General features: G+C 50.2%; 1 pseudogene; it reads left to right on the top strand.

The window, feature by feature from the left end:
- The first annotated feature begins 2775 nt into the window (after positions 1–2775).
- Positions 2776–4292, top strand: LOC129508284 (immunoglobulin lambda variable 1-40-like; annotated as a pseudogene).
- The last annotated feature ends 5544 nt before the right edge of the window (positions 4293–9836 follow it).

Below are 9836 nucleotides of genomic sequence, written 5' to 3'. Positions count from 1 at the left end.
TGTGGGGCTCAGGATCCAGAGTTGGGCTGTCTCTACACTGGTCCTCACTCTCCTCCCTCACTGCATAGGTAATTTCCACATACACTGGGCAACAAAATAATACCCCGAGGAGATCCACTGGGTCGAATAACAGAGTCTCCATTCCTAGGATTTTGCTCTAAGTCCTTCTCATGGCATTCACTGGATCGAGGACAGATGAGATAAACAGATAGATTTACGTCACCCAACAAGACCTGGACTTCAGATTGTTGCAAGGTCTGCTCTCATGTGAGTCCTCACTGCTGGAACCAAATCCACCTCCAGGAAATGGTCTTTTAGACACCTGCTTTTTATGTCTAAAATCAGCTCCATGGAGAACCATCCATCAGAAGTCCCAGGTAGAACAGGGGGCAAAGTGGCCTCTTCTCTCTCTTCCCTGTACAATATCCTTGGCTCTGCAGTTTCTGGATTTCCCTGTACCTCCAGAAATCAGAGTATGTGAGCCTGTGCTCACCCACCATCCTCAGGGTCACAATCTCTGGGATGCAGAATCCCAGTCCCCAGGAAACACCAACATCCTGTATGACTCAGGTCCTGTCAGCAGGGCAGCCAGGACGTGCCCTGAACACCTGCTCTTCTGGGACAAGGCTGATTCTCAGGAATCCCAAAGGCATCTCTGTCCCTATGGGCAAATCATCCCCTGACCATCCCTTGGCTCCAGTCAGCACCTGAGGCTGATCAGTACATTGATTCTGGGAGCCCAGCATCAGTACTATTCTCAGGGTTCTCAGAGTCCATGGTGACATGGAACACACCCTCCCTGTACTCTCAGGGCTGGACTGTCACTCCCTGAGTCACCCTCACCTCCAAAGAGGCTGGACCTCTGTGGAAAAGCCATCTTTCTCAAATCAAGACCACATGGTCTCCCTTATCTCCATGTCTCCACCACTCACATGTGGGACCTTTGACATAAACTTTGGAGTGCATCTGGCCTTGGGTATTAGAAGTCCCTCTTGTAGTCATGGGTGGCTGAAGGAGCAATAGATCTGTCCTGAACATAATGGGTACCGGGCAGAGGGACTACAGCTGTGTCTAAGCCAGAGTCAAGTGTGACCTCAGATTGCTCTGCCCTGGAAGCTCTGTGTGTGTTTGGTGATTCCATGACTGACACGGCTCTGAACTTTGTAGGCATGGGCTCTCCTTGAGTTTCTTTAGCCATCACTTTGGACTTTCCTGCTTGTAGAAAAAAAAACCCCACAATAGTAAAGCTATGACCAAGAAATAGAAAGTTGATTTCAAAAAAAGGCTGTAGACTCCTTTTCAAGCAAGAACAGAAGGCCTTCCTTTACAGTTGTTGTTACATCCAATTCCTTAACCAGACTTTTCATCCATATTCTCTATGCACTAAGCACAGATCTGGGAAAGGTGCATAGTGATTCCACATGCAGCCTCACAGTGACTTTGTCACTGAGTTTAAATCAATCTCCCTGAGAGGCATATTGTGTGGAGGAGCCCACAATCCTTTTACTTATTTATTTATTTTTTTAAAAACATTTATTTATTTATTTATTCATGATATATGTAGAGAAAGAGAGAGGCAGAGACACAGGAACAGAGAAGCAGGCTCCACACCAGGAGCCCGAGACAGGACTTGATCCCGGGACCCCAGGATCGCGCCCTGGGCCAAAGGCAGGCGCCAAACTGCTGAGCCACCCAGGGATCCCCCCACATCCCTTTTAAATGCGCAGTTGACTGAGGGGTGACTCACACATAATCTCTGTCCCTTGGTGTCTGTCAGAGCAACTTCAGCAGTCACTCCTGTCTGACAAGACCTTCCAGCAGGTTTGCCCCCTGTGCTCTGCTGTCAGCGGCACACACAACCTCGCCTGGCTGGGCTCCTGCAGTCTTGTGACCATGTGCTGGGAAGAGAAGCCTAGGAGGGACTCCCTGCCCATGGTGTGTGGGAAACTATTGTGACAACAACATGCAAGTAGGGAGAGGTGACAAAGAATCTCAGTGTGTGATCTACTAGGATGAACACAAGTGCTTCTACCCACAACCTGAAAAGAATTCTCCCTGTCCCTCATTGATATACAAATCTCAGTGGAAGGAATCCTCTAGAACTCAGAGAGGAATCACATAACAGGAGAAAACACAGCATGTTGCACGGAAGGTTCCAAATGTCCCTAGAGACCCGTCACTCCTCTGGACTTGATCCTGGTCCAAGAGGAGTTTCTATAGAGACACCACCTCAGTCCTGACTCAAGAATTCCCAAGGGGCTATGGACACATTTACCCATGAGGAGTCTAGGTAAAGCAGAAAGTTTGTCCTCTGGAAATGGGAGGTTACATAAGGGGACTATTGACCTGGCCCTAAAACACTGGATAGAGCACTGGGTAGACACCCTTTTTTGAGATGGGCTCTGATCACGGAGTCACACAATAGTGTATCTGGGATTGGACACCAGGGGGTGATGGCGTCCATTTCTGAAGAGTCAGGGGTGATTATAGCTGGGACCTGCCACCAGGCACTGCCTGTGCCCTCTGCTCAGGGCTCACAGCTGGGACCTCCCTACCTCAGATTTCTACACAGCCCCTCCCCTCCCCTGCCCACAGCCTTCACATCCCTAGGCTGAGGGACTTGACCCAGGGCCACTGAGGGACCAGAGAATTGGGGTTTCATTTGCATGGAAAGCCCCTCCCTCTCTCAGAGGATGAAGAGAGGAAGGGAAAGATGGGGGGAGGCTCTGCTCAGCTGTGGGACCACAGAAGGCAGGATCAAGGATGACCTCCACCATGGCCTGTTGCCCTCTCCTCCTCACCCTCCTCGTTCACTGCACAGGTGACTGGATGTGGGAACAGAGGAAGGGGCCCTGTGAGGACGTGTGGGGGGTCCTGCATCTTTCTCTTGTCTCCAGACCCCGGCATCACCCTCTCTGTGTCTCTCCCCTTGTAGGGTCCTGGGCCCAGTCTGTGCTGACTCAACCAGCCTCCGTGTCTGGGTCTCTGGGCCAGAGGGTCACCATCTCCTGCACTGGAAGCAGCTCCAACATTGGTTATAGCAGTTAACCATCTCCTGCACCAGCAGCTCCCAGGAACAGGCCCCAGAACCATCATCTATAGTACCAATACTCGACCCTCTGGGGTTCCTGATCGATTCTCTGGCTCCAAGTCAGGCAACTCAGCCACCCTGACCATCTCTGGGCTCCAGGCTGAGGATGAAGCTGACTATTTCTGCTCAACATATGACAGCAGTCTCAATGCTCACACGGTGCTCCAGGCCTGTGGGGAAGTGAGACAAAAACCTACTTATCTGTCTGCAAAGTGAGGGAGTGCCCCAGAAGCTGCCTGCTTAGGCTCCCCCTGGGTTCCTGCTTATGCTTTGCCTGATGCTCTGATCCAAGGTCCATCCTCAGAACCCTCCTGGGAATGGAGACTCCTTTATCGTCTCTGACCTCAAAGTCACTCAGAGTAGCCCAATTTGTACAGAGTCTGAAAGGATACAGAAAGTTTTGTCCTCGTGAGCTGGGACAGTTTCTTCTAGACTAGTGAACATTCACTTATCATCTTCTGATTTTTCAGTAAATGAAACACTCATAAGTCATGAAGCTGTCATGGTCCTTCAGCCACGTCCCTGCTCTGCTGATGCACATGTCAGCGCTCTGTGCAGCTGGGATCACTATTCCCTTAGCTTCAACCAGATGACTAGTTCTCATTAGTTGGTGTTTGCATGGAACACATAAATCAATGCCACACTCAAAATTATAAACGGTAAAAAGATAGCTTTCTAGAGAAAAATCCCAATGTACTTGTTTAAGGAAACTTTTTTCATATTCTCCAGAGCTGAAAGCAATAAAAAATCTGCAGATTGACTTTTTTATAGCACCTTTTTATAAAATGACCAGAAAGAGGTAAGAAAAACCTCCTCCAACATGATGGATATTCATAGAGTGTGATATTTTGTCAATATTTAAAGGAGATAAGTTGTGAATTTCAAAAATATGCATGAGTATTAACTCACAGTATTAACTTCACATTTCATAGGGAAGAAGAACATACCACAGGCTACATTCCCCATCACTGGAATCTCATTGTATTTTGGAAGAGGCGGGAATCTAGAGGTGGTAAGGAGGCCAGGGATTGACAGCAGGTGGAGAAAGGAGGAGGGTGAGTGTGTGAGGTGACTGTATTCCTGTTGATGTCACTCTCCTACATGGTCCTGTGACGGCGGCCACACCACTGCTGTGTTGTCACAGCTCAGTAAACTACCCCAGAGCAACAGCACCTTCGTGCAGGCAGAGAATGTCACCTAGGAGTCTGGGGGCTGTGATGACCGAGTGCACAGGTTGACATCATCCGATCCACTGATCCAGTGAGGTGTGATCCCATGTCCCTGAAGGGAGAGGTTAGGAAGGATGGACCTGAGGAAGATCGAACAGACAGTTTGAAAAGGGAGCAAATAAACTGCACATGAGCCCATAGTCTAGATGACAGAGTGTGTCCCCTGGACTGAGGTGTCAGTCTTTGTGATGAGTCCGACCCTTTCCTGGAATTGAACCACGACCTCCATGGTCACAGAGGGAGGGAGCCAGTGTTGTCCCTTCAGGAACAGAAGGTCCTGTGTTGTGAGGGTCTCAGTCTCTCCATAACCAATGTCAAGGTTGGGCCCTGCCCTTGAGGTTCTGGTGATGACTGCAGGAGGTCCTTCAGCTACAACACAGGAAACTTTGAAAAGTAAGGGTCGATTAATTATAAACCTGTAAATTACAGAACACACTTGGAGCCACACACAGAGGTCATCATAGAGACAGAGCGAGCCTGTGGCCTCCCCACCAGGAGTGTGGACAGAGGCTCAGCTGACAGGGGAATGGGCTGGGGTCAGAGACAGAAACAGAGAGAGACAGAGAGAGACAGAGGGAGACCAGGCTTCGGGGACCCACACTGGAGTCCATGGGGGCAGCATCATTAATGTCTTGGTCCATCTCCTTCATGCCCTGGGGATGTGCTGACCCCAAACCTCACACTAATCCTAGAGAAGAAACAGGATAGTGGGGACAGTTGGAGACACTCCCTAGGGAGGAGGCACAGCAGGGGATTCTGAACCATTTGGGGCCATAAGTTGCAGCCTCAGGAAGGCTGGGTGTGACCTGGGTGTGGCCTGTCCTCCATGCACAATGGGTATGGGACACACAGCACCGGAGGCAGGGCGCTCTGCTCTGGGCTCCTGTCAACTCATCTAAGTCAGGGCAGACCAGGGCTGGGGCATCAGAGGACTGGGAGTCTGTCCCTGGGGTCCATTGGATCCTTTCAGCTGGGAAGGCAGCCCCTGCATGTGTCTAGGTCCAGGGCCCACCTGCTGTCAGCCCGTGACTCCCAGGCCTTAGGGGGTTCCTTCCCATGACAGATATCAAGAAGAGCTAGTGGGGGTTTTGAGCAGTTACCAGAATGCAGTGCTCCTCCCCCAGGGGGATGAAGGGATGAGAGAGACCCCCCAGCTCTGCCTCCCTGTGGCTGGGGTCCTGGGGGGGGTGCAAGAAGGTGCAAAGGTTGGTGTTTGTCTCCATCCCCTACTTCTTCATGACACCTGATGTCCCAGGCACTGCAGCCTGACCTGGGATATTCACTTCATGCTTCTCCATGACTCCTCCTCCTCATCGGGTTTGAAGGTTTGCAAACACCCCCCCAACACATGCTCACTGTCCTCAGCTCTCCTTGGAACATTCTCATGGGGGAGACAAAGAGGGGGATGTCTCACCTCATCAGACACATGGCTCACCCCTGGGGACCCACAGCAGATGACAGGACCCACTACCCAACACACTGCAAGGACGCGGCAGGGAAAGCCTTGGGTGACAGCCTGGATGGAGGGATGCTGCCTCCAGGACTCCTGTCCCCCATCCTGCACCTGGAGAGGGGGCCCAAAGTTTAGTCTCAGGCTCCTGACCCGCTACACAGCCACATCCACCCCAGGGTCTGCTCACCAGGCCTGCACACCAGCCTAGAGCCTGGGGCACTGCTGCTGCCACTCAAGGTCAGGGTCCACCAATGCAGAGCTGGGAAATCAGTGTTTGTGCTCCTTTCCCAGATCTTCCACTCCTTCAGGCACAGAGAAGCGTCTCCCTACCTGAGACTCCCCTGCAGTGACAGCAGCACCCTCTGTAGGGTTCATCAAAGCAGAGACCCCTGTTCTCACCATCCTCTTCTCCCTTCTCTCCCCCTTCCTCCTCCTGCACAGGCCTGAGGGGATCCTGGGAGCACAGCCCCCTGCATCGCCACCTGCTATGTTCCTTTCCCAGTTGCTCTGCCCTGAGCACAGAGTTTCTTCAGTCCTGCCCTGTTCTATCCACCCTCCCTTTACCCTGACCCATCATCACCAGGTGGTCTTGCTCCTGTGAAGTCACTGACTCTCATCTTAATTTGAAGATCTTCATAACCTTTTTTGATTTTTTTCTTGTATGACTCTTTGTGCAGAACACTGTTACTCCTCTCTTGAGATGAATGTGAAAGGCCCTCCTCTGAGCAGCTCCCTAAATGTCCCAGGCTTTGAGGTCTCCAGCCCTACTCTGGATCCAATGACACCTAGGCAGATGCAGGCTCCTCCTCATCTCTGAGCTGCAGCCTGAGGACAAGGCTGACTCTTACTGTACAATCTGGCACAGTGGTTCTGGTCATAGGGACACACATAGGAGGACGTGGGGCAACACCTCAGCCTGCCTGTGGCCTTGGAATGTGTCTGTCCCCCAATTTAACAGAATGAGAATACAGACTGATTTTACTGGAAGTAGATTCTGGATCACTGTGTCCTTCCTTCTAATTTCTAATTCCACCTTTTTGAACACTCAGAAGAAATAAAAAATGACAAGGAAAAGATACAAAAATGTTCCTAGTGAGCCAAGTTGAAAATTAGAGCCTATTGACCTGGTGGTGTTTTTCTCTTCCCAAAGCATGTCTACTTAATGGTCAGAGCACTGGGCCCATCCCAGCAGGTTGAAAGTTCTGCTCAGCTAGTCTCTGCCTTTCCAACCATCAGAGGAGAGACCTCTTCGTCCCTCCCAGGCCCCTATTCTCAGGATTCGCCATGGCTCACTGAGTCCCAAGGATGAGGTACTAGAATGTGAGATGCTGTGTGAAAACAAGGCCCAGGAGGAATTCCAGGCACAGAGCTGTATACTTGAGGCTTCATTTGTGACATCAGTGATGTGGTTAGGCACAGGGTATTTGGGGTTCTGAAAATTTGCAAAAGCTGAACCTGCTCCAGGGACACTGGGTAAAGTAGTCCTGTGGATGTGACTTGCTACAGCTGATGCCACTCAGGACCATGGGCATCCTGGGAGGGCCTGTTCCTGATCCCCCAGTGCCTGTTGTGGCCTCCTCTCCTCCTGTACACAGTGGAGTTTTGCAACAGTCCTGGGTGGAGGGGGATGGCTTGGATGTCTGGGGAGGAGGAATCTGAGTATTTGCTGGAAATCCCTGTGTCCACGAATCTGTTGTGAAGACTCAAATGTAGAATTCCCCTTTTGCGGAGGGAAAAGCAGTGAAATCGGTTTTACTATAGTAAGAGCTCTCCGGGAGAAGCCCTGAGTTGTGAGCTAGCACAGCGTTGACTGAGCTTCCAGGCTACAGCCTGCTTTTCTGCCACTGGCATTGTCAGCATGGCCACCTTACCACTGGGTTCCAGGTTGAGGAGGAATTATTATCAGTGGTGCTCACTTGGCTTGAACCACCTTGTCCCCGAGAATTACTCCTACTTGGGGAAGTAAGATACATGTCTCCCCTCCACTCCTGTCTGACTCCCTCCTCGCTTGTCCCCACCTAAGTCCCCCACCATCTCAAGTTCTACCTTCCTCCAACACTGCTGCTAAAGGCCATGTAGAGGTTGTATGACAATCTCTCCCTGTCTTACTTGTCTCTTGATAGAGGCCTGGTCAGTCTGAGTGCAGGAGCAAATAGCTGCTCACTCAAGGTGGTGTCAGTGAGGAGGGGATGCCAAGAAGAGCAAGAAGAGCAGAAGTCCAGCCTCTGCCACCAGCAATCCAGTTAGTTTCCTGCCACCCTCCCTGTGGAGGCTGAGAAAATTCACGTCATTCCACCTCAAGTTTAGCATTAGCACAAGTATCGCCATCTCAGGCCCCTGTGAATAAGAGCTGAACATTACAGGAAAAACCGCAGAACACCCTTGACAGAGAGTCCCGTGTCATAATGAGAACAGAGCTCAGAACACCCTTGACAGAAACAGAAAGTCCCGTATTGGAAAAAAAAAAAAAAAAAAAAAAAAACAGAGCTTAAGAAATTCCTCTACCCCTTCTGAAAATCTCCTAGACCAGCCCATAAAAACCCAGCTGTAACCCCCCTCGGGGTCCAAGACCCTGCTCCACTGTGTCAGGTATACTTGGACCCAAGCTCTAACTTGTTAATAAACCCTCATGTACTTACATCGGTGTCGGCTCCTTGGTGATTTTCTCAGTTCTCAATTTTGGGCACAGCACTCCCTTGATATCCACTCCTGTGTCCCTGGATTTCCTGGTCATTCCCTGAGCTCTGGAACCTTAGCTGAGATGGGTTGATACCTTTCTTCACAACTGATATTCCCTGTCATGTCCATTATTTGGCATGATATTGGATAAGACTTACTTTTGACCTAAATCTTGGTCTCCAGTTCCACTATCATAAATCGTCTCAATATTCTTGGACAATTTCCAGAAAGTCCCACTTTCTTTCAAGGCCAGTGCATGAAGCTCTTTCCAATGCAATGAGTCAGGGCCCAGGATGCTGTCGATAATAGGCCATAGGAGCCCTTCTCCACTAGTGGAGGAACAATCTATAACAAAGGGAGGTTGTGTCCATATACACTAATATTCTTTTCATATTTGTCTTCATATGCAAGACAAATATTAAGTTGACTAAAAAGTCATAAATGTGCCATGATTCAGAAGAAAATAATTAGTTTCCAAGAATACAACAATAAGAAAATAAAAACCCAGAGTGGGATGCAAAATATACCCTTTCCCCACTGGCGTTATATTCTCAAGACAAAGACACACAAGAGAGCCCAGGGCCTGTCCCCTGTGGGTGAGGGAACCTATAAGGAGACCCTCACACAACTAGAGCAGCAAAAAGAACACAGGAACATGTAAGAGAATGTCTGTAATGACTTGGGACCTTAGAGCCCTCAGGGCAATTATGTACTTAATGTTGGTTTAGATAATCCTGCATGGATAATCACCCAGGGCAGTTGGCAGAGGCCAGCTCAGTGCCAGGTTGTGCTGAGATATCTGCAGAGGTGACAAGTAGATGTGGGGACTTGGGACCTAAGTACCTTGGTTCTGTCCTCACTTCCTTGGGTTGTGAATAAATGTCTTCTTTGGAAGTTGGGTCTGCAATTGAGGAGTGGTGGGCATGAGAGCCCCCTTCCCCCATTGGTCTCTGAACTCCCTTCCAAAGAGATTTTCCTTTTAATTAATTTCACAGATATTGGCATAGATCTGGACCCCATCTGAGAGTGAGACTCAGCAGTATCATGGGCAGGCCTAAAGGATCCTAGTACCGAGAAATGAGACCTAGTGAGGTGGAGACACCAGCTCACTGTCAGAGTTTTGGGTCATGGTGAGGTGTGTGCCCTGGACCAGCAGGGGATGATGCGGGACCGCCTTGTGGTCCCTAAGCAGCTCATTAGTGAGAAGCATTCAAACAGCCTGGGCCTTAAGGCCTGGCCCAGTGCTCCCTGATGGGACTCAGCAGCTGTGTCCCCTCTGTCCTGGCAGAGACTCCCCAGGAGACTCGTGTGTGGTCTCAGCAGGTGATTTCTCCCAGAGCTCTCTCTAGGGCAGAAGCCTTGCCCATCCTCCCCAGTGTGTAGC

The sequence above is a fragment of the Nyctereutes procyonoides genome, unplaced genomic scaffold (assembly GCF_905146905.1).
Source record: "Nyctereutes procyonoides isolate TBG_1078 unplaced genomic scaffold, NYPRO_anot_genome, whole genome shotgun sequence".
Lineage (NCBI taxonomy): Eukaryota > Metazoa > Chordata > Mammalia > Carnivora > Canidae > Nyctereutes > Nyctereutes procyonoides.
Note: the sequence above shows the minus strand (reverse complement) of the source record. Positions and strands in the feature narration are given on the sequence as shown.